We start from the raw sequence: 22,729 nt of genomic DNA on the forward strand, positions 1-22,729 counted from the left end.
CCGACGAATATGTATCCTACTTGAGTGAGGGAGACGACACCAGAGTGCCACCTGAATGTCCTGCCCAGGGTCTCCTGAGGCAGCAGGTGAGGAAATCTGGGTCCGCAGACTTGCCATCCTCCCGACAGGCCTCGCTCTCCTAAACTCACATGCTCAGTAGACCCACCTGTTGTCCAATCATGAAAATCAAGGTTAAAATATTTCCTTGTAGAAGTCCCTACCTTCGTATTAATTTTATTTTACCAGCACTTTCCCTCTTCTTTTTCTTCCTGGTTGCTCCTACGTAATGAAGAAAAAGACAAAAGCCGGAAGAACATGTCTGTCCCAAGGTGCCAATTCCCTGTGGCTGCCAGGGGGGCTAGAGGACACAGGGAGGCACTGGGAGGAGAAGGACAGGTGAGGGGAGCAGAAAAGAAAGATGGGGGGCCTCTGGGCGCGGAACTAAGGCCCAGGCCCCAGAACCAGGCCACAGGGGAGCGAAACGAGCCCAGCTTTGGAACCAGACAGATCTGGGTTCAGATTCCGACATTTTCCTTATGAGGCCCCAAGGCACCAGCTTTCCGACTGTCCGTTTTCTCCTCCGCAGCACGGAGAGTTCCTGTTGGGCGGGCAGGCGAAGGGGCCCGAGGGAAATGCCCGCCGCGGACACTCAGCAAACGCCTGCGGCGCCTGTGGCCAGGAGAACGACGCGCTGGGCTGGGGACAGCGCGGGCTAGGAGGCCTCGGGCCCGCGGTTGATCGCTGCCACTTAGTTGTAGTGCGGGAGCGCTCTGAGCCCGCACGCCCCGCGCAGTGCCCGCGCCCTTTCTTCAAGGACACGCAGCGCCAGGGACGGGGCTACGGCTGGAGATGGGGGGGACGCGGGGGGCGCCAGATCGCCTGTCCTCCGGAGCCGCGGCGGTCAGCACCAAGCCAGCCTTGCCCCTGGGACCCTGAAGGTGGGCGGACGGGAGGACAAGAGCACGGGAGCCCAGCTTCCCCTCGCCCAGACCTCTCTCCCCGCATTCCATCAGCCCAATTTCTTCACCTGCCATATTGCCTCCACTCCCTCCCAGTTGCTGGCTTCTGGGGTGAATGGGTAGATTGGGTAGGGGGCTGTGAGCCCACTTGCTTATTACACAGTTGCCAGTGGACCTGCTTCAGGATGTGTATTTTTTCTTCCTCGCCTTCCCTCTCCCATCAGTTGTGCTATATTCCTTTCTTACACAAAGGAACTCCAAAAGGGAGACTCTTTTGGGAGGCCCTAGGCTGGGGAGATGGGGGAATCCAGGACGCAGAGTTGAAACGGGGTAAGGAGTGGAGACGGGTGAAGAACTAAATGCCATTGCATATTTCAGTGACCTTTTCCTCAACTTTGCCTGTTCCCCCGCACTCGCTTGTGAAGTAGCGGTCTGGGGGGCAGGAGGAAAATGTCTGCGGTGTTGACCTGAAGAGCTGATGGGTTCCTGCGCATGCTGTTTCGCAGAGCTGTAGGCTGTTTAGGGTGAGAAGAAAAGCGGAGAACCCCACAAGTTTCTCTAAGTCCTGCTCCAGCCTTCGGAGAGCATGCCCTGCTGAGCCTGCAACTCTGACCCTAGCTCCCAGCCCCTCTGTCACCGGTATATTCTACCAAAACCATGCCCCCAAATCTCTCCCATTTCTACACCTCACAGGGAAGCGGGGGGGGGGGGGCCCAGCCCCATTCCACGGCCCTCGAAGCTCGAAGCTCGGCTCCAGCCCCCTCCCCTTCTCACTCCCAGCCCCTGCTCGGTACAGTTCTCTTCCTCCTTTCTTCCAAGCTCCCAGTCTCCCAAGCACAGCAGCCAATCCCCAGCCTGCTCTGGAGCCACACCATATAAGGAGAGGTTGGAAAGAAACCCGAGTAAACGCGGGAGCAAATACAACACACACACACACACACACACACACACACGCACGCCAGCACACTCGCGCCCCAAGAGTTTGAGCGCCTTTCTGCACGTGACCCTGTGTCTCTCCGTCTGTGTGTATGACACCAGTCTCACCGGTCCCTGTCCCTGGCTCACCCCACCCACAGAACCAGGAACCTGTTTGCTATTCCCCACCTTTATTCACACCCCCTGAGACCATCACTCCAACCAGTTGCCTCTGACCTAGATTTTCTGCACTAATCACAAGCCTAACGAGATCTAACAAACACCCAGCTTAGCACAGCTGAGACCCTTGAGGTCAATTAGTACAACCCAGCTCAGCTCAGGAAATGAGAGATGGAGCCAGAAACTCTCGTACATGCCTCACCCCAGCCCCAGCCTAGCCCCGGCCCAACCCCGCCCTGGAAGCAGGCAGGGGGAGAATGCAAAAAATAGCAGAACCAGTTTAAAAATAGGATCTTGGAGAGTTAACAAATGTGCGGAAAACTGCGTTAAGGTTGGAAAGAATACAGATTCCCAGCTCCTCCTAAGTTATCAGGAGGGTAGAGGTTGGTGCAGTGATGGGAACGAGGCGCATAAGGCAGTTTTCTCTTTCTTAAGGGACAATATGGAGAAGAGTAACTCCTAAAAGAGTGGGTAGCACTAGAATCTTGATCTGCACCCCAGTCTCCAACTCTTAATCCCTCTTCCTCTTTGCTTCCTGCTTTGGACAAGTTGGGGTGGTCTCCCCTGTCTTTCCAGCTGGTTTGGAATAACTCTGAAATCACCTCCTTCTTTCAGCAATGCTAGATTCAGCCTCACTCTTGCTCTCCCTTCTTCCAGATATTAAAACAATGAGAGCGAAGAGCCCCTTCTTCCCGAGAAACACAGAAAAGTGTAAAATAAAGGTGATCAGGTTTGGGTTAACAAAGTATTGTGACGACGCCCAATTACTGTCTTCTAGATGAAGGCTGAGAACAGCCAGGAGTGGTAGAATCGGGTTGCTCGTGCAGCTTTCCCACCTGGCAGGAATGCAACACAACAGAAAGAAGATGGAGCAGGGCAATGTGGTCCTCAGTTTCCTGGGTTCCTTTCTGTAGGTGGCAAAGCAAGGCAGTAGAATGCTTCCCCGTCCTCCGTCCTCTGTGTGCAGGCAAGCTGTCCTAACCTCATCCCTAGCCCTGGGGTCTCAATTGAGGTGGGAAGGGAAAGAGAAGCCTAGCGAAGTGCTCTCTGCCCGAGTGGGGAGGGGGACTTGGAGCCCTGGCAGGAACAGAAGGTTTCTCTCCCCGCCAGCCTCCCCCCAGCTCTGGCTGCAGTGGGCTGCACTCCGCTCACACCCTGCCCCATCCACAGTCCAAACTTACACAGCAACCAGGAACCGGGTGGGCAGGACAATTCACAAAAGCATCATGTCTATATGTGGATGACTCCCAAATTCACTTTCCAGGCCCCAGCCCGCTCAGAGATCAAGGCACGCACAGCCACGTGCCCTTTTGACGTCTCTACTTCAGTGCCTAACAGGCGGCTTAAACTTAAATGAATGTGGAAAATCCTTAAATAATGGTCCTTGCTGAACCAGCCTCCTTCCATGCTCTTTTGCAATGTGAGTTTACTGGTCCTCTGCTCAAGAGGCGTTGCTCTTTCTCCAACTGCCATTTGCATCTGGGTTTGCCTTGTAACTTGCTTTGACCAATAGAATGTGCCATTGTGTAGGTTCCAGAGTTTAGACCCTAAAAGGTCTTGCAGTTCCCTCACTGCATGTAAGAAGCCTGGGCTTCTTAAAATTCAGTTGCATATAAGAAGCTTGGACGAGCATTCTTGAAGATGTGAGACCACGTGGGGAAGAGGTCCGGAAACCGCATAGAATCATCCCAACATCCAAGCCTCCGCACAGACATGGCTAAACACAGCACACCATGCAAGACCCGAAGACCAAATGTCCGATCAAACCACAGAATTGTGAGAAATGAATAAATTGTTGTTGTCTTAAGCCACTAAGTTTGGGGGTGATTTGCAATTCAGCAGTAGATACTGAAACAGAAATCGGTACGTGGAAGTGGAAGACGTCCATAATTAAAACCTAAAACACATGGCATTCGCACTGGGCCCAGGGAGCAGACAGAGGCAAACAGGGCAGGCGGCAAGAAAACCATTAGTACAGCTGGATGAGCAGGGAGGAAATTGCTATTGGATGCTCAGAGGAAAGGGTCATCTTTGCTATATAGCAGCGGAATAATTTATGAAACTGTCACCTGTGGTACTTGGAAAATAGAAAATGAACGTAATAAACTTGTTGGAGGTGGCTAAGGAGATTTCCAAGCAGAATGCTGACAATACCAATATGGAATCAGTTTGCAAGCAAAAGTTGAGGGAGAAATAAAAAAGAGAATGGAACAGTCTCCAGCCAGAAGAAACTGGAGAAACTGAAACCCCTGAGCACTGTTGGTAACAATGTAAAATGGTGCATCCACTATGGAAAACAATATGGTGGTTCCTCCAAAAAATAAAAACAGAATTACCACATGATCCAGCAATCCCACGCCCAGTATATACCCAAAAGAATCGAAAGCAAGATCTTGAAGAGATACCTGCTCACCCATGTCTGTAACAGCATTATTCACAATGGGCCAGAGATGGAAGTAGTTCAAGTGTCCATCAAAGGATGAATGGATAAACAAAATGTGCTATATACATATAATGAAATAGTATTCAGCCTTTAAAAGGAAGGAAATCTGTCATATACTACAACGTGAATGAACCTTGAGGACATTTTATTTTATTTTATTTTATTTTTTAAGTGGGCTCCATACCCAGTGTGGAGCCCAACGCAAGAACCTTGAGGATATTTTGCTAAGTGAACTAAGCCAGACACACACACAAAAAACAAATACTGTATGATTCCACTTACATGAGGTATCTAAAGTAGTCAGATTCATAGAAACAGAAAGTAGGATGGTGGTTTCCAGGGGCTGGGGGGCAGGGGGAAATGGGGAGTTGTTTCATGGGTACAGAGTTTCTGTATTGCAAGATGAGAAAGTTCTAGAGCTGGGTGCCCAACATTGTGGATATGCTTAACACTACTGAATTGCACACTTAAAAATGGATAAGATGATAAATTTTATTATAGGTCTTTAAGTCACAGTTAAATATGAAATGTTTTAAAGACACTTTAAAAATGTCATGATCCCTTGCCCAGTTCCTACATCTGAAATTGTTTTCAGACCTGAAATCTATTGAATGAAAATGTGGATGAGTCCCCAGGAGGAAGGACCCTACAGCAAGTATATGTTGTAATAATTCCACCAGTCCTTCCGGCAAAGGGCCTTAACAGCCATTTACTTGGGCATCTGTGAACCAGAGGAGGGGGGTATCCAGTATGACATAGGTCTGAAATGATCCTGATAGTCAGAGACCTGAAATTGTCATTGTGGACTGCTTGGTGGACTAGACTGATGGACTCCTGGCCCATCAAAATGGAGTCCTGGCTGAAGTCCATCTTAAGATGCTCCACGGGTCCATGGCCCCACCTGGTGGTCATTGCCCCATTCCTGTATGTGTAACTGGAGCTGATTTTGGCTGTTGGGAAAGTCCCTATGTTGGGTCATTGGTCTATGTGACAAGAGCTATCACAGTGGGGAAGCTTCTGAAATTGTGCCTCTCTCCCCATTCTCACACCTCTAAAGCAATGTGGTAAATAAAAAACAATATCCCAAAACAAACTGGTGGTTGCCAGAGAGGAGGAGAGTTAGAGGGATGGGTAAAAAGGGTGAAGGGGTATGTGTGTGTGTGGGGGGGTAATAGGCTTCCAATTATGGAATAAGTCATGGGGGTAAAAAGTACAGCACAGGGAATATAGTCAATGGTATTATAATAGTGTTGTATGGTGACAGATGGCAGCTACCCTTGTGGTGAGCACAGCATACATACAGAGTTGTCCAATCACTATGTTGTATACTAAAACTCATGTAACATTGTGTCAACTACACTTCAATTTAAAATATGAGCTCCACCATGGCCCCCATGGTGGCTCCAAGCAGCAATCTGAGGAGGATCTGCTTCTGCAGGATTTCAGCTGCAACCTCTCAGCCAAGTCCTCCACGCTCTTCCTCGGGAACGCCTTCATCGTGTCCACCATCCCCATCTAGTAGCACAGAAGAGGGAGGATGCTGTTGCCAAAGAAGTGGCTTGCAAACTTTCTGAAGCTGATAACAGAAAGATGTCTCGAAAGGAAAAAGTTGAAAGAATCTTGTGGAAGAAGAGGGAAGTTGCTGACTATGAAGCTACAACATTTTCCATCTTCTATAACAACACCCTATTCCTGGTCTTGGTCATTGTTGCTTCCTTCTTTATGTTGACGAACTTCAACCCCACAGTGAACTATACTTTGTCCGTAAGTGTTTCATCAGGCCTCCTTGCCCTCCTGTCTACTGGCTCCAAGTAGACCGCACCAGCTTTGCATCTTCGCGCGGCCCATGGAATATGGAAAAGTAGCAGGGTGGTCAGGGTGAGAGACGCACAAGACATTTTGAAAAAACCAACAAAATGTAATTCAATATTTGTTTATTGGCTCTTTTTTGACAGATTGTTGAAATTAAATTAATTGAAAGGGGGAAAATAAATTTTAAAAATTATATATATATGTATATCCCATTTTGGAAGGAAGACAGAAATCAGCACCATCCTTAAGGATCTCAAGGGGTAGTGGTCTCTATCATAACTCTGTTTAATTCTCCAGTCTGGTTCCTACAGAAAATAGATGGATCCTAGAGAATGACGGTAGACTACAGCCAGCTCAGTTCAAGCCCTGATTGCAGCCACCACACTGGATGTGGTCTCATTGCTACAGCAGATAAATATGGCTTCAAATACATGACATGTGGCCATCGATGTAACATACACATTCTTCTGTATCCCAATCAGGAAAGAGGATCAGAAGCATCATTCACATGGACTGAACAACATTCATTAAGCTTTTCCCCCAGGCTGTAACAACTCTCCCAATCTCTGTTGTGATATATTCAGAAAAGATCTAGACCATGCGGACATCCCAGATTGATCCACCGCATCAATGACATTGTGCTGATTGGAGAGAAGGCACAAGAAGGCCCTTGGAAGCCTTGGTAAGACACACTCACTCAAGAGGGTGTGATATAAACTCTATGAAGATTCTAGGGACCTCCCCCTGCAATAGTTTGGGGGACCCAGGGGTCAGAGGCATGCTAGGACATCTCCTATAAAGAAAAGACAAACTGCTGCATATTACATCCACAAAGGAAGCACATACCTCGTGGACCTCTTTGTTCCGGAAACAATACGTTGGATACCTAGGAATACTGCTCTAGCCCATATCCTGGGTGACACGCAAGGTGGTGGCTTTGCATGGGGACTGAGACAGGGATATTGAGCCTGCCCAGCAAAAGGAGATGGAATGCTACTAAACACATGGGGCAGGAATATGTATGGAACGCGGGTGATCCCCATGGGCACCTCTTGGCACTCCGTTGCCTAACTGTGATGTGAATGGCAAATCCAGCACAGCCTGTGAAGGGTGAGGTTATTGGGGTCTCAGACCGCCTCAAGAATAAGGGCTTGGGTTTCTCTACCAGGCAAGCCATCAGGGCCAGCAGAGATGAGAGTGGGATAATCTCTGGCAGAGAGGGACAGTGGAATTTGAAGTGGATTATGGAGCAGGGAGACAGTCATTTATCAGTTGCAGCCCCAAGACCCGCCACAGCAATAGCCTGTGGTTAATCCACAGACCATCCTTTTCTAAGTCCCTTTAGGAAGACAGCTCACTAGGACTCTGGAAGGGCTACCCCTCCCCCCCACCATGTGTCCGGAGAATGGATCCACATGGTACAAGGGATGGACTGTGGTAGCCATGGGGTTGCCCCGCTTGGATCTGTCTTCAGGAGAGAGCTTGCTGATCAGCTGTAAGAAGTGCAGTCAGCCGTCAGCCTCCAGCTGGTAGAAACTTCAGGATCTGCCTCAGTTTTCAAGCCTGGGCACGCTCCTCCCAGGCAGCCCCCCACCAGTGACTGAGAGCAATGTGAAGGGTCACTAGGGACTAGACATTTCTGCCCAATGGAACCTCCTCTCACAAGACACCTTTGCCCTGAAGTTCCCCAACGGGTTGCCCAAGATTTTACCTGCATTTCAGACCGAGGCTCTCCCTGACCAATCCTGCTTCCTCTCCCCTTTCCTTTCATAGACATATACCCCACCTCTGATACCTCTTACACTCCCCACTCCTCGGCATCTGCTTCCCAGAGGACCCAACACACTTTTCTTCCTCGTGCCCTGCCCAGCGCCACCATCTAATCCACTGCAAGGCGTTTGGCTCTACTTGAAAAGCATAGCTAGTATCCGCCCATTTCTCTATCTGTCCTCTGCCAGCCCCTCACCTGAGTAACTGCATGGTCTCCTGATGACCTCTCTCTCTGCTTCAGCTCTTCCCCATTCAGCAGCTGGAATGTCTTCTTAAAGCAATTCATGTAACTTGCCTACTTAAAATCGTCTAAGCTTCATATCACTCTTAAAATAAAAATCCAATAAAAATCCAAACTCCTTTTCCTGGAAAATAAGGCCCTTCATCATCTGACCCATGCATATCTCCCACCTTATGTTCTCCCAATCCAGCCACACAGACCTACTTCCTATTCTTCAAACACACCAACCTCCTTCCCACCTCAGGCGCTTTGCCCTTGCTATTCTTCTGCCTAAAAAACACTCTAGTTCTCTTCCTTAAAATCTTTATTCAAATGTCAGCTCCTCTGAGAGCTCTTTCCTGGTCACTCTGTCTCTTCCAGTGGAAGCACCCCGTCCAGTGGAACCGCTCCCTGTCATATCACTCTTTGCTTCCAACAATGACCACAGCCTAATCATTTGCCACTTTTGCCTTTTCATTCTCTCTCTCCCTGAGTAGAATACAGGCCCCACAGGGGCAGGGCCTTGACTCTTCACTCTTATCTCCCTAGCACTCTGCACACAATATAGAAACACAAAAATTATTTGTGTAATGAATGATGGAATAAAGTCTTGCCTATCCCACCCACATCTCTGCTACGTTCATCCCCACCATTTACGTCCATTGTGGTCATATTAATATATCTTGATGGCCCATCACAGTTTTTATTTTTTTATTTTATTTTTTTATTTTTTATTTTTTTAAGATTTTATTTATTTATTTGAGAGAGAGAGAATGAGAGAGAGAGCACATGAGAGGGGGGAGGGTCAGAGGGAGAAGCAGACTCCCTGCCGAGCAGGGAGCCCGATGCGGGACTCGATCCCGGGACTCCAGGATCATGACCTGAGCCGAAGGCAGTCGCTTAACCAACTGAGCCACCCAGGTGCCCCCATCACAGTTTTTAAGTAGCGTATTCTTTTACACACATTAAGAATTAACTCCGTAAGGAAAATAGAACAGGGATGACCCCCAAATTAAGGGGAAAAAAAACAACCCTGAAGCTGACAGAAATAACCAAGCTAGAAAGTGCCAAAATCTAAATCTAAGATCAGGTTTTGGGAAACGCAGTGATGTCTGACCCCAGTGATACAGGTAGACAAAGTTCACAGGTGAAGGGCACAGTGCTCACAGGGTTGCCCTCGCTTCAGTCACCAGTCACGAGTTCAGGGATCCCACTACCTCCTCAAGATAATTTGCTAGAAATACTCACAGAACCCAGGAAAGCACTGTACTTACAATTAAAGGTGGTTTTTTTTAAGATTTTATTTATTTATTTGAGAGAGAGCATGAGTGGGGGGAGGGTCAGAAGGAGAAGGAGGGGAAGAAGCAGTGGAGCCCCACTAAGCGAAGAGCCCAACACGGGGCTCGATCCCAGGACCCCAAGATCGTGACCTGAGCCGAAGGCAGACGCTTAACGACTGAGCCACCCAGGCGCCCCACAGTGAAAGTTTTATTATAACAAAAGGATACAAATCAGAACCAGCCAAAAGAAGAGACAGATGGGGTGAAATCTGCGGGGCCCAAACACAAAGCTTCTCATCATCTGTGGAGTCCTGGATGGCATTACTTCCTCCTGGTTACAATGTGGGACAATCCTCGAGTGTTGCCAACCAGGGACCCTTAACCAAGTCCTTGGAGTCCGGAGCTTTTACTAGGGCTCAATCACACACTGCCCACACTGCTGACCCACAGTGTTCAGCTCCTCTGGAGGCTGGAACTGATACAGCGTGTTCCAAAGCTGTCACAAATCACACCGTTAGACTGTCCAGTCGCCAGCCTCAGCCTCAGAGCAAAGACGCCCCTATGAAGTGGAACATTCTAGATGCCTAGAGATCACCTCCTGGGAGCAGAGGGCAAAAGTCATAGCTCTGCTTCAACTCTTCCCTTTTCTTTGCGTAAAGTTAATTCTTCACTATATAGAGGAGTTTTGCTCTTCTTCTTCTTTTTTTAATTCCAAATCTAGCGCTCTGAAGGTACTGTTCTGTCTAATCTTTGATCTCTAAGTCGTTGCCCCATCCCTCCTCTCTTAGAATCTGCTCCAGGTCACATTTGCCCTGGAGAACTAAGAAGGATGAGCAGACCAACAACCAATTATGGCCCCAAAATAGCAAGAGGACTTCTGTAAACAAAGTCTTCATTATCAAGCAAGAAATATGCTGTTTACAAAGGAAATTATTACAAATTCTCTTTTTTTCACATGATGTTGTGGTATCTGTTAGCAAGGAAAAGACCAGACAATGCTGGACAGTGACATCAAAGTAACAGAATACCGAAATCCACTTGACTTCCTCTGCTGATACACAACACGGCAGCCTGTAATCCCCTGCCGGTCAGTATGCCAAGAAAATGCCAGTTACTTACTGGCATGGAAAATTCAGATGATTTTCACTGATGGGGGGTAGGGTTGTGTGTGTTACACACACACGGGTATGTGTGTATGTGACTTCCTTCTCCCACTTTTTACAAAAGTCAATTGTGATTATTATCTTTTGAGGAAAAGTTGTCACCATGCTGTCATTAAAAACCATTTATTAAATCTCCAAATTGCAAACTATGTTATATCTTTGACTGTAACTGTTTATTTACTTTTCTTGTAACTAGATGCTGACCAGTTTACCAAGGTACTCAATAAATGTTTTGTAATGAATGTCTACACAAGGTTATCTAATTTGAATTTTAGAAAAAGTTACAAATGTACAATAAAAGCATAATAAAAAGCCTAATAACATTAACGAAAGTATAAAAAGGGCATTGAAGTTGTTGACCAAAGAGTCGGGTTCCCATTCTGGCTCTGCTCCTTACTGGGTGTTTAACCTTGGGCAGGTCTCAATTCCTAAATCTATTTCCTCATTGCAAAGTGGAATTACTCCTATTTGCTCTGCTTACCTCCTAGGGTTATCGTAAGAGAGAGCTCATGCTCTCTCTCTCTCTGACAAATAAATAGAATCTTTAATAAAATTATTTTAAAAGTGACATACATTTTACTAGGATGTAAAATATGACTGGGGAAAACTGGGAAAACAGACACGAGAATCACAAGCCTAGGCAGACTGAGAGCAGGGCTGTTATCTCTCACCTCATCAGTCCTGTAAGTAGTTTAGAGAAGACCTATTCCTGATCTCTGCTGTTTATTATTTCTGTGTCTTCTCTGAGTCTCAGTTTCTTTACATCAATCTCTCTGAGCCTGTTATACCGCCCGCTACCTGGGAATCAAATATGCCTTACTTACTCTGGATGGTTTCCTGGAGGCTTATATGAGACCACTGTTGCTAAGGTCTCTTTGCCAACCACAGAGTGATATACAATTTGGTAATATTTTCCTAAAGGTGATAGGTAAGAAATTTGGTAATATTTTCCAAAAGGTGATGAACTTTCAGGAATTGTTTAAATAAAGCACACAGGCTGAGGCTTACCTTGGCCACTGGCAGGCACATCCCAGGAAAGAATAGATTATGCTTCACTGTCTTGGATTGGATCACATATTGCCTTGTACAAATTCCATTCTGTGAAGGCCTTGGAAAAAGTAAAATAGGCCCATTCATATCCATTGGCTTATTAACCTTCTCAGTACTTGTGCCAACCAGGACTAATTATGCCCATTTTACTGATAGGGGAACTGAAGCTGGAGACTCTCAAAATCATGCAACTGAAAAATGGGTACATCCGGGATGAACTCTTCCAACAGCAGTGGGAAGGACAAATGGGCTTAGATGAAAGGGCGTGGCCTTACACAGATGGCCCATTTCTCATTCTCCCCTGACATAAGTTTCTATTCAAGCCATCAAGCCTGTTTTCTGTCTTTTACAAATCCTTCATGTTTCTCACTCCGGCGAGGGTGCCCAGAGAAACAACTACGATAGCCGGCAGATTTAGATGCAATAGCCACCTGGGTGGCTCAGTTGGTTAAGCGTCTGCCTTGGCTCAGGTCATGATCCCAGGGTCCTGGGATCGAGCCCCGCATCAGGCTCCTTGCTCAGTGGGGAGCTTGCTTCTCCCTCTCCCTCTGCCGCTCCCCCTGCTTGTACTCCCTCGCTCTCTCTGTCAAATAAATAAATAAAATCTTAAAAAAAAAAATAGAATGCAATAGGGTGACAGCTATGGAGGGGCAAGAAGGCATTTCTATGGGAGGGGAATGTGGTCAGTGTTCACACCTCTTTCCCTGAAAGATCTCTAATTGCTGACGAAGTGGGGTACTGCCTGTTAGAAATGCCCAGCTCTTAAGTCACATTCTGAATCTGCAACACAGACTCGAAGGTCTGCATAAACACCCACTGCTCTCCCACCTCTGCCCTCATAGATATATCACCTTCAGGCTTAGGCAAGTCAAGAACAGCTCCTCAGTCACAAAAATGCTAGGGGTCCCTGTTCATGTGTAAACCTCTTTCACCACCTAGAATTCTTCCTTCGTTAATTCATGTGTCTGCTCTTATTTAAAATCTAACTCAAATATCAAAAACTGGAAACAGCCCTGAAGTCCATCAGTTTGGAAACCAATATAAATAATGATAACACATTAATTCAATGGACCATGAAGCAATCATTAAAAAGAATAAAGTAGATGTGGCAAAACTGCCAAAAGACAATGTTTCAGTGAATTGGTAAAGGGAAGAGCAGGGTGCATAGTGTGTTCCCCTTTTTATAAAAAGAGAGATATTAAATATTTTAATATTTATTTTAATACAAATAAATATTTTTGCAAAACTATTAAAAAGAACAGGCATACCTCTTTTTATTGTGCTTTGCAAATATTGCCTTTTTTTTACAAATCAAAGGTTTGCAGCAACCCTGCATCGAGCAAGTCTAAGGGCACCTTTTTTCCAACAGCACTGGCTCACCTCATGTCTCTATCACATTTTGGTAATCCTCATGATATTTCAAACTTTTTCATTATTATTGTATTCGTTATGGTGATCTATGATCAGTGATTACAACTTGCTGAAAGCTCACATGATAGCATTTTTAGCAATGAAGTTTTTTGTCTTTTTTTTTAAGATTTTTTTTTATTTATTTATTTGAGAGAGAGAGAATGAGAGACAGAGAGCATGAGAGGGAGGAGGGTCAGAGGGAGAAGCAGACTCCCCGCCGAGCAGGGAGCCCGATGTGGGACTCGATCCCGGGACTCCAGGATCATGACCTGAGCCGAAGGCAGTCGCTTAACCAACTGAGCCACCCAGGCGCCCTAGCAATGAAGTATTTTTTAATTAAAGAATGTACAATTTTTGAGACACAATGTTATTGCACATTTAATAGAGTACAGTATAGTATAAACATGACTTTTAGATGCACTAGGAAACTAAAAAATTCATTTGACTCGCTTTATTGCAGTGATCTGGAACCGAACCCACAATATTTCTGAGGTATGCCTGTGTTAGAGTAGGCAGTTAGTTAGGTTCTGACAGGATACCTGGAGGTCAGCAATGAGGAAGTCATGGGCAGATACTGGGAAGGTCGGAGGCCTCTCCCCACAGCACTCCACAAGAAGCTAGATCAAACCAAACAGGCCCAAAATGGCCAATGCCCTCACAGGAAACTCCTGACCAAATTAAGAAAAAAAACTGGGAAACCCTGCCTCCCACCCCAAGTAGTAAATATTCTACCCCCTAGTTAACAACTGTCAATAAAAGATAGAAACCCAACCCCCAGGGCACACAGCTCTCATATCTCCAGAGTGCACTTTTCACTTTAACAAACTTTTCTGCTTGTGTTATTCATCCAGGTTTATGTGTCTGTTCTTGAATTCATTCTCATGACAAGACCAAGAACCTTTGGCGACTCTTCTGGTCTGGCTGGATCAAGGCACCAGGGCCCAGGGTCTCCCCAGTTCACCCAGCAACACCTATATAAGTTTACAATGGCACAAAAAATTTCTAGAAGAGTGCATAAGAACTATTAATGCCGGTTAACTTTGGTTAAGGAAACATATTTTCATTGTATATCTTTAGTATTGTTTGAATTTTACCATAGCATATATTACTCTTTCAATTAAAAAACAACTTTAAAAAATGAATTCAAAATATTTTTCCCTCAAAAGCTTTCCTTGTCCAGCCTACTTCTTAAATATCTCCTAAATCTGATTACCTCCCTCCCTCACCACCTCTGTCCCAGACCAACTGCCAGGGGTTGACTGTACTTTGTTCCTGGAGACAAAAATCTAAAGGAGGTAGATTTTTTTTTTATTTACATAATTATTTTAAAAGAACAGCACTTTTAAAATAGCACTAAATATCCAGAATGTTTAGTTGAACTGAATGTTCTTGAAAGGCACATTACCAGTCCCACCCATCTGCAGGGCAAATCTTGAATTACAGAGTTGTTTGAAGGTCAATTTGGGGATGTTTGCCCTGAGGCCCAAAAGCGCTGCTCCCAGTTCTGCCCCTACGTGGTTCAGACCATCGGTTCCCCTCACTTCAACTGCTGGAACAGTGTTGTAATTAGTCTCCCTGATTCCATTGTTTCTCTTCCTCCCTTTTCCATAAGCCATCCCACACTGCAATCCGAACATTCTAAAATTTAAATGATACTAATATTCCCCATTGCCCTTGAGGTAAAATCTACATTTTTTTTAACTTTTTGGTTTTATTTCTCTTCATTTGTTTTCTAAAATGTACTTTCTTTAACGTAGCTTACAGGGCCCTCTAGATCTGGATTCTTCAGCCTCAGCCTCAGCCTCTCCCTCCCGCCCCCCTCACTAGATGCCTCAGGGCCTGCCCCCTGCTCTAAACTCCAGCCCTGCTGCAGAGGCACTGAACTTCCTGCTCCCTGAGCCAGCCGTGTGCTCTCTCTGGCCTCGAACTCTCTGTATCTGATGTTTGCTCTTTGGGGACCCCCCACCCTCACCCACCAACTTGACTGCAGAGCAGTGACCACAGGCTTTCCCCTCTGATGATTACCCTTCTTCTGTTGGAACAAGCATCCTTTCTATTAAAAGTGATAAATCTCAGGGCGCCTGGGTGGCTCAGTTGGTTAAGCGACTGCCTTCGGCTCAGGTCATGATCCTGGAGTCTCGGGATCGAGTCCGGACTCCCTGCTCGGCAGGGAGTCTGCTTCTCCCTCTGACCCTCCCCCCTCTCATGCTCTCTGTCTTTCATTCCCTCTCTCTCAAATAAATAAATAAAATCTTTAAAAAAAAAAATTTTTTTAAAAAGTGATAAATCTCCTCTTGTTTAAGTGGCAGATGGTTCTGATTGTTACTTTTGCTTTCGGCAATCCTCTAAGAAGGGAAAGGAAACCTATGTGGCATAGAGGGCGAGAAGAAATCAAATATTAAGGCCAAGAACTAACTCCTAACAGCCAAGCAGAAGTTATCGGGTGGGGGGGACAACTCAAGTTCTTTACATCCAGACTTGTACAAGGGACCCTCCTGTCATAGACCCAAAGGTCTAGCAATCTAGGTTAATCCCCAAAGGTGTGCTGGCCTTTCCAAGCTTACTCAGAAATCTGTGAATCACCTGGACTGCACTTCCTCTCCCACCCCTGACCTCCCAACCCAGCCCTGCTTTCATTTTGATCTTCGCCAGGGGAATTTCGTGGGCGCCTGTGCACCAACAGAGAGCACCTTTAAAGCCTTCGGCCTTGGACTGAAGGATGTAAATTTCTTCGTGTATGTCCCCCAACAACACAGAACAGAGACCAGATTTTTCTGGTTCTTTTGTAATGTCCGCACCATACCCAATTCCTCAAAATCTGTCATATACGTCCAGATAACTACAGTTAACAAGGCACTCTCCCCATATTCGATGGCAACTGATTATTCAATTCACACTTAAATTATATATTGTCTTGAGTTGCTCTCTAACAGCTATAAAGCAGTTTCAACAATAGGTGAATGGAAAAATACCAACCTGGACGTAAAAAGATTTAGCTTCCAGAAAGTCAAGAGTCTGCCACTAACTCTTAGTGTAGTCTTGAGCAAATAACCCTTCTGGGCCTCGGTGCTCCCTGCAGAATAAGTGTGGAGTACTGATCTCTAAGGATCTTCCAGGCTACGGGTCTCTGACTCTGAGCTCCTCAAAGTTAGGAGCACAGGCCGCATCCTTTCTCAAGACACAAAATGAGAGAGCTCTATTAAGACTTGAATGAAAGCCATTGATGAAGAGGTTGCCTGGCCCCAGCCCTTCTAGACCAAACCAACATGCCACAGATGACTGTGTCTTCCTTGAAGAGCTCTCTACGTTTACAAATGAGTCTACAACTTCACCGATATAAACCTATAACTTTTAATACCTTGTTCCACTGGAAAGTTATTTCTTACAATAAACTTAAATCTCTCCATATCATCCTTCAAGAAACCTGGGAAACTATCAATAATGGCTTAAATCATCAGCTTCAGATTTGCCTTATGTTCCCCCACTCCAGTGCTCCTTTTTGCTTGCAGCTCGAGAAAACAAACACTAATGCTAGACCACTGATTTGTCAGGGTCATGGCCTTACTGCCCAGACCCCCACGGGATTATGGGAATCATTGACTAACACCCAAAGGGCAAAGATAAACAAAAACAAACACCTTTTCAGGAATTTCACTTAGAAAACTAAGAACAACGACCAAAAGAAAAAAAAAAAAAACCCCACACACACAAAACAAAAAACAAAAACAAACTATTTTTTAAGCTTTGGGGGATGTTGGGAGTCTGGCAGTCTCAAGAGCTGGTTTCCGAAGGGCAGCGCATACCAGACAATGTGGTACAAGAGGCTCCCGGCTGTTGTGTCAATGAAGACTTTCAGACCTCCCACACTACTTCACTTGTTCCCCTGAAGTAGTGCTTTCTGGAAGCTCAGCTCTCAGCTGGTGAGAACAGTGAACCTTGTGCCATTTGTCTATGCACTTCTTTAAAAAGAAAAACCTCCTGTACAGCTGTCTTGTTTTGCATTTTCTATTCTGTACTTCAGTACACATAATGACAAACAGTGGAGGCAAGGGGCTCTTTTAAAACTGTGAAGAAAGAAGAAATAAAAAAGTACCCAGAAGTCTCTGTTTTCAGCTACTGGAGAAAAGTTTGCAACCCAGAGAAACCAGGACTAATTAAAGAAAAAAAAAAAAAAAAAGTCAGTCCTGAGCACTGGGAATCAACAATAAGGCACTCTTCAGGTTTTGGGATATAAAAAAATTAAAAAAAAAAAAAAGTGGTGCATAGCCCATCCATCCTTTCCAAATCAAACAATACAGCTTTCCAAAATTTGAATGTGAAAATTGTTTTGTATGTGATTTGCAGCTCAATAAATTAATTTTTTAAAGATCTTCACATGCAACCAACTCTATTGGCACTATCAGAGGAGAAGAGTTGGTGCAGATAATCCAAAGTAAATATTCCCAAAGGTATTTTTTTCCAAAAGCATTTTTTCTACATTTTTTTGCAGAAATTAATGGATCCCACAGCCATTGACAGTATAAGAAAGCAGTTCAAAAGGGCACCTAAAAGAACTGAAACTAAATGTTTTCTTCGAATAATATTTAAAAAAACAAAAACTCTTAATGTTGAAAGTTGGTGTTGAAAGGAATATTATTTTAAAGGAACTATCAACACTATTCATTTAAAAAACTAACAATGTCTTAATATATCAAGAACTCAAATGAAGTGATAAGAAAAACCTGAGAAAATGGCAAAGTAAATTATAATATAGAAAACAGCCATATACGAGGAAATGTTCATACTAAATAATAGCAACCAAAGAATTGATATTAAAACAATAAAATAACATTTTTGGTCTCTCGATTTAGAAAAAAAAATGAGACTACTTCAGTGCTGGTGACTGCCGTGAAATGGGCCCTTTCACACACGATGAGGTGCAAATGGGACAACCCTTCTAGTATGCAATTTGTTAAAATATATCATGAACCTTAAAAATGTTTATATTCTTCAGAATGGCAGTTCCGTTTGCAGGAATTGGACCTAAAGAAAATAATCCTGCTCGGGAAAACAGTATGGAGTTTCCTCAAAAAGTTAAAAATAGAACTACCCTACCATCCAGCAATTTCACTACTAGGTATTTACCCAAAGGATACAAAAATACTGACTCAAAGAGGCACATGCACCCCAATATTTATAGCAGCACTAACAACAAAAGCCAAATTATGGAAAGAGTATAAATGTCCATCGACTGATGAATGGATAAAGAAGATGTGGTGTAGGCGCACCTGGGTAGCTCAGCTGGCTGAGCAGTAGCCTCTGGATTTCAGCTCAGGTCGTGATCTGAGGGGGGTGGGATCGAGTCCCACCTCCAGCTCTGCACTCAGTGCAGAGTCTGCTTATCCCTCTACCTCTGCTCCTCCCCTTCCCTCCTCCCCCATCTCCTGCACTATAAATAAATAAATAAGTAAATAATAAATACTGTAAAAAAAAGAGAGAGATGTGGTATACACACACACACACACACAATGGAATATTACTCGGCCAACAAAAGAATGAAATCTTACCATTTGCAATGATGTGGATGTAGCTAGTGTATTATTATAGTAAGTGAAATAAATAAGTTAGTCAGAGAAAGACAGATGTCATATGGTGTCACTCATGTAGAATTTAAAAAACAAATGAACACAGGGGAAGGGAAAAAAAAGAGAAAGAGAGAAACCAACCATAAGAAACTCTTAACTATAGGGGCGCCTGGGTGGCTCAGTTGGTTAAGCGACTGCCTTCGGCTCGGGTCATGATCCTGGAGTCCCTGGATCGAGTCCCGCATCGGGCTCCCTGCTCGGCAGGGAGCCTGCTTCTCCCTCTGACCCTCCCCCCTCTCATGTGCTCTCTGTCTCTCTCATTCTCTCTGTCTCAGATAAATAAAAAAAAAAAGAAAGAAAGAAACTCTTAACTATAGAGAACAAACTGAGGGTTGATGGAGGGAGGTGGGTGGGGGATGGGCTAAATGGGTGATAGATATTAAGAAGGGCACTTGTGATGAGCACTGGGGGGTTATATGTACGTGATGAATCACTAACTTCTACAACTGAAACCAATTTTACCATATATACTAACTACATAGAATTTAAATAAAAACTTGAAATAAAAATGAAGATTTTTATAAATAAAAACAAAGAGTATAGAGCCCCCCAAAAAAGAAAAAGAAAAAAGAAAAGAATCCTGAATATGAAAAAGAGTTTGTTTACAAACACAAGCATGCCTTCATCAACAGATGAATGGATAAAGAAGATGTGGTGTATATATATACAATGGAATATTATGCAGCCATTAAAAATGAAATCTTGCCATTTGCAATGACATGGATGGAACTAGAGGGTACTATGCTAAGCAAAATAAGTCATTCTGAGAAAGACAGTTACCATATGATCTCACTGATATGTGGAATTTAAGAAACAAGGCAGAGGATCATAGGGGAAGGGAGGGAAAAATGAAACAAGACAAAACCAGAGAGGGAGACAAACCATAAGAGACTCTTAATCATAGGAAACAAACTGAGGGTTGCTGGAGGGCAGGGGTGGGGGGATGGGGTAACTGAGTGATGGACATCGGGAGGGTATGTGTTGTAATTAGCACTGGGTGTTATATAAGACTGATGAATCACAGACTTGTACCCCTGAAACCAATAATACATTATATGTTAATTAAAAAGAATATATATATATATGTATATATATATTAGAATGCAGAGTAGGGGCGCCTGGGTGGCTCAGTTGGTTAAGTGACTGTCTTCGGCTCAGGGCATGATCCTGGGGTCCTGGGATCGAGCTCCATCTGCTCAGTGGGGAACCTGCTTCTCCCTCTCCCTCTGCCTGACACTTCCCCTGCTTGTGCTCTGTCAAATAAATAAATAAAATCTTAAAAAAAAAAAAAAAGAATGCAGAGTAAATGTTAAAATAGAAAACAAAACAAACACAGGCATACCTCGTTTTATTGCACTTCACTTTATTAAGCTTCACAGATACTGAATTTTTTACAACTGTAGAATTTGTGGCAACTCTACATTGAACAAGTCCATCGGCACCATTTTTTCAACAGCCTTTGCTCACTTCGTGTCTCTGTGTCACATTTTCGTAATTCTCAAAAATTTTCAAACTTTTTCATTATATTATTTTTCTTATGCTGATCTGTGATGTTACTATTGTCATTGTTCAGGGTACCATGAACCATGCCCATGTAAGATGGCAAACTTAATCATAAATGTTGTAGGTGTTCTGACTGTTCTACTGACCGGCCGTTCCCCTGCCTCTCTCCCTCTCCTTGGGCCTCTCCATTCCCTGAGACACAACAATATTAAAATTAGACCAATTAATAACCCTACAATGACCCCTAAGTGTTTAAAGGAAAGGAAGAGTCTCTCGATTTTATTTTATTTTTATTTATTTATTTATTTATGTCTCTCGATTTTATTTTATTTTTTTATTTTTTTTTTAAGATTTTATTTATTTATTTGACAGAGAAAGACACAGCGAGAGAGGGAACACAAACGGGGAGTTGGAGAGGGAGAAGCAGACTCCCTGCCGAGCAGGGAGCCCGATGCGGGACTCGATCCAGGGACTCCAGGATCATGACCTGAGCCGAAGGCAGTCGCTTAACCGACTGAGCCACCCAGGCGCCCTGTCTCTCGATTTTAAATCAAAAGCTAGAAATGACTGAACTTAGTAAGGAAGGCATGTCAAAAGCCAAGATAGGCCGAAAGCTAAGTCTCTGGATTCAGTTAGCCAAATTGTGAATGTAAAGGAAAAGCTCTTGAAGGCAACTAAAAGTGCTACTCCAGTGAACACACAAATGATAAAAAAGCAAAACCGCCTATTTGCTGATATGGAGAAAGTTTTAGTGGTCTGGATAGATCAAACCAGCCACAATACTCCCTTAAACCAAAGCCTGATCCAGAGCAAAGCCCTAAGTCTATTCATTCCTGGGAAGGCTGAGAGAGGTGAGGAAGCTGCAGAAGAGTTTGAAGCTAGCAGAGGTTGGTTCATGAGATTTAAGGAAAGAAGCCATTTCCATAACATAAAAGTGTAAGATGAAGTGACAAGCGCTGGTGTCAAAGCTGCAAAGTTATCCAGACGATCTAGCTAAAAAGATCATTAATGAAGGTGACTACACTAAATAACAGATTTTCAGTGTAGATGAGACAGCCTTGTGTTGGAAGAAGATGTCACCTAGAGCTTTCATAGCTAGAAGCAGAAGTCAGTGCATGGCTTCAAGGCTTCAAAACTTCAAAGGACAGGCTGATTCTCTTGTTAGAGACTAATGCAGCTGGTGACTTTCAGTTAAAGCCAATGCTCATTTACCATTCTGAAAATCCTAGACCTTTAAGAATTATGTTAAATCTACTCTGCCTGTGCTCTAGAAATGAAACAAGGCCCACCTGTGAGACCTACTGCTCAGAAAAAGGATTCCTTTCAAAATATTACTGATCCTTGACAATGCACCTGGTCACCCAAGAGCTCTGATGGAGATGTACTATGAGATTAATATTGTTTTCATGCCTGCTAACACAGCGTCCATTCTGCTACTCATGGATCAAGGAGTCATTCCAACTTTCAAATCTTATTTAAGAAATACATTTCATAAGGATATTGCTACCACAGTGATTCCTCTGATGGAGCTGGACAAAATAAATTGAAAACCATCTGGAAAGTTTTCACTATTCTAGATGCTATAAGACATGATTCATGTCTTATGATTGGTGATTCATGGGAAGAGGTCAAGATAGTAAGATTAACAAGAGTTTGGAAGAAGTTGATTCCAACCCCCATGGATGACCTTGAGGGTTTCAAGACTTCAGTGGAGGAAGTAACTGCAGAGTAGTGGAAACAGCAAGAGAATGAGAATTAGAAGTGGAGCCGGAGATGTGACTGAATTGCTGCAATCTCGTGATCAAACTTGAAGGGATGAGAAGCTGCTTCTTAGGATGAACAAAGAAAGTGGTTTCTTGGGGATGGGTTGGCTGGGTGATGGGCTTTGGGGAGGGTATGTGTTGTGGTGAGCATTGTGAATTGTGTAAGACTGATGAATCACAGACCTGTACCCCTGAAACAAATAATATATGTTAATTTTTTTAAAATGTGGTTTCTTGAGATGGACTCTATTCCTGGTGAAGGTGCTGTGAAGATTGTTGAAATGACAACAAAGGACTTGAAATATTACATAAATGTAGTTGATAAAGCAGCAGCAGGATTTGAGAAGACTGGCTCCAGTTTTGAAAGAAGCTCTGTGGGTAAAATGCTATCAAACAGAATCGCGTGCTAGAGAAATCATTTGTGGAAGGAAAAGCTAATCACTACGGCAAACTACATTGTTGTCTTTTTTTTTAAGTTTTTTTTTTTTTTAAGTAATCTCTACACCCAACGTGGGGCTTGAACTTACAACTCCAAGATCAAGAGTTGCATGCTCTTCCAACTGAGCCAGGCAGGCACCCCTGTTGTCTTATTTTTAAAAATTGCCTCAGCCACCCCAGCCTTCAGCAACCACTACCC

At 44.2% G+C, this 22,729-nt stretch overlaps 1 pseudogene; it reads left to right on the top strand.

The window, feature by feature from the left end:
- Positions 1-5,388: 5,388 nt before the first annotated feature.
- On the top strand, positions 5,389-6,312 carry LOC110578541 (annotated as a pseudogene).
- Positions 6,313-22,729: the final 16,417 nt, after the last annotated feature.

Source organism: Neomonachus schauinslandi, chromosome 4 (assembly GCF_002201575.2).
Source record: "Neomonachus schauinslandi chromosome 4, ASM220157v2, whole genome shotgun sequence".
Lineage (NCBI taxonomy): Eukaryota > Metazoa > Chordata > Mammalia > Carnivora > Phocidae > Neomonachus > Neomonachus schauinslandi.